General features: G+C 43.5%; 1 pseudogene; it reads left to right on the forward strand.

Annotated features, from left to right (window-relative positions):
* Positions 1-618: 618 nt before the first annotated feature.
* Positions 619-694, forward strand: LOC134365576 (U6 spliceosomal RNA; annotated as a pseudogene).
* Positions 695-3,134: the final 2,440 nt, after the last annotated feature.

The raw sequence follows: 3,134 nt of genomic DNA on the forward strand, positions 1-3,134 counted from the left end.
CAGGTCAGTCACTAGATGAGGGCTAGAACTGGAAGCATATTTGTGAGTCTGTCTAGGACTCTTTATGCCATGTTGTAATGAAGCTTATGAGGAAAACGTGCACACAAAGGCAGAGGTCACCTTTGAGTAGCGAGACCCCCCCACCTGCCTGCTGCGGCTGCTGTGGTTCTGTAGTTGCCAGTTACCCTGCACTTCTTTAGGGTTCTGCAAGAGGCCACTAAGTACTTTCAGCAGCCTATAGGCCTAATAGACAAATTACCATGGACTTTAGCAGTTTCTAATAGAAATGGAATTACTGAAGAGATGGGCAGTTAATAGCCCATGGAATGAGAATTGTTATATACGTGACCTTGTGCTCCTGCAAGCTGTGGTGCTACTTGCCATCGTAGCTCCTTTTATGGAGCATTTCCCATGTGAGTTAGAAAAGCCTTTTGCCATAGCTCAGGGGCAGAGTGAGTATCAAACAGTTGTGGATCTTCATAGCTCTGCAGTGTTAGCAACATGGACTACACTCCTAGCACAGGGCGTTGGTCTGCTCAGTAGCTGCTCCCTGTATGTGTTAACCCCTCACATCTCCTCCAGCAGACATGACTGAGGGATACAAATGATGGTGTGTGTGTGCCTGCTTCAGCAGCACATATACTAAAATTGGAATGATACAGAGAAGATTAGCATGGCCCTCGCAAAAATGATGGTGTGCAGGTGACCTTGGTGCTGTCATCTGAATGCTTGTGTACCCCCCCATCCATATGTTGAAGCCCTAAACCCCTAATGTGATGTTATTTGGAGGTGTAACCTTTGGGAGGTAATCTGGGTTAAATGAAGCCATGAGGTGGAGCCCACATGATGGGATTAGTATCCTTATAAGAAGAGAAAGAGACTAGAGCTCTCTCTTTCCTCCATGTGAGGACACATGAGAAAGCTACCATCTGCAAGTCAGGAAGACAGCCCTCACCAGACACTGGATCTACCAGCACCTCGATCTTGGGCTTGCAGCCTCCAGAACTGTGAGAAAGAAATGTGTGTTGTTTAAGCCACCCAGACTGTAGTATTCAGTGATAGCAGCCTGAGCTGACTGAGATGCTTGGTTTGGCTACTACATTGGCCAGGTTGTTAGATGTGGTTAGTCATATCCACCATGAAGTGACCCCAGGACATACCAAGAAAGACCCCCGAGGCTTTTTAGCCGAAGTACAAGAGAGGAAATACAGCAGAGCTGCCTTCTTACAGGGTCAGCACAGAGACTCCACATTACAAGAAACAGTTCTGAATCAGGAAAAGAATTAATCATCTGATTCCAAAATGAAATTTCTCCATACATCTTTTTATATAATCTAGGGGAACAATTGAATGATAAACCACAAATTCAGCAACAACAGGGATTTATGACTTTTTGATTCCCAAAAAAGATTGAAGTAAAAATGAAAATTCTTTTTGTCCAAATGGGAGCCAAGGTTGACTATGTGCATGGACACAGGAAATACAATCGAAGACCCACAATCATTCAGAGTGCAACTCTTCCCATTTCCAGTATGATTCTCAGGGTCTTGCCTCTTCTGTGCCATGGCTGCTACTGTTCAAAGAGGGAGTTATTATCTGACCTCATCCAAGTCATGCAACCTCATCCATGGACTCAGCAACCCAACTGTTCCCTCTGAAGGAACATAAATAAATGGCAACAGGGGGCTGTGTCTGGACATGCCAGATAAGTATGGGTTTCCCACATCGGGTGGGCTGTTTTCTCATAACATCAGTGGCAATGTTGTATTCACTCATGAGTCTGGATAAAGTTTGCAGTTGCCAGTGGGGACACCCCAGCAGCAGAGGAATCCAGACTTATTGCATGTGTCATTACAGGGGTGTTACATAGATTGAGATCAATATCAACAATGTTTGTGTGGTCTGCAGAGACCCTAGTCAGCCCCTACATGAATGAGTTACACATACAGTCAAAGTCATGCTCTAGTAATGCTAGTAGGGCCACAGCATTAGAATTACAGGGACAGGAATTCCATTCTTAGATGTGCAGGCTGAGAGATGATTTGCATGGGGCTGAGGGCTGTTCTGGCTTTGTGTGTGTTTTCTACTCTTTTCTGATGTGTTTAATCTTGGCTGACAGCATCACCATCATTGTTCCTCGGAAGTATCCTGTCCCATATCCACTGGCCTCTTCCCCTTGGCTTCTGGCCATGTTCCACCTCCTCTTGTCATGACTCCAACTACAGTGTGCTGGGGACTTCTCCTTGCATGTCCCTGTGGAATGACAACTCCATGAGGGCAGGAACCTCCATCTGTTTCATTCACTGCCGTGTCACCAGGATCCTCAACAGAGTGTGAACGCCCAGTAAGCATTTGATGTGTGGCTTTGTGCTGTTTCATTCTTCTGAGTGTTCAGTTCGTGAATGGCATTGTGCTGTTCATTCCATTGTCTTTTCACTCTTTCTCTCCCCTGTGTTTTCAGATGTTGCTCTGTGAACATCTGGGTTGCCGCTTACAGCAACTGTGTGGGACTCCACTCCACCAAACGTATGCGTAGCATGTGCTTGCTCTGCTGTCTTGCTGTGGTGGGCACCGTGATGCTGTGGTGTGAATGTATCCCTATAAAACTCATGTGGAAACTTAATCCCCAGTGCAACAGTATTAAGAGGTAGGGCCTTTAGGAGGTGATAAGGACCTTTCTAATCCTAATGGAGGGAATTAGTCCCTTATAAAAGGGCTGGAGAGAAATTATCCCCAGCCTCAACAATAATCAATCTTTATTCATACTTTTATTTGACACTATGGCTTTGTACTATGGTTTATTATTTGGTAGGTCATCTTTCTTCCTTCATCTCCCATTGAAAGAAATTACTATATCTATTAAATAGATATTTCTACTTTCATATGTTTTAGAATAAATTTGTTGAGGTCATCAAAAAATCCAGCTAAAAGAGGAAAATTCTTGAAGTAGAACTTTCAAGAGGAAAATACCTAGAAACACTTATAACAATAAAAAAGTGAAAATAGATTAATTAAGCACCTAACTCAAAAAAAGTAGAAGTAGCACAACACAATCAACTGAAGGAAATCAAAATAAAGGAGTTAATAAAGATAAGAGCAGATATTAACAAGACAGAAAAATAAGATAATAGGGA

The sequence above is a fragment of the Cynocephalus volans genome, chromosome 1, assembly GCF_027409185.1.
Source record: "Cynocephalus volans isolate mCynVol1 chromosome 1, mCynVol1.pri, whole genome shotgun sequence".
Lineage (NCBI taxonomy): Eukaryota > Metazoa > Chordata > Mammalia > Dermoptera > Cynocephalidae > Cynocephalus > Cynocephalus volans.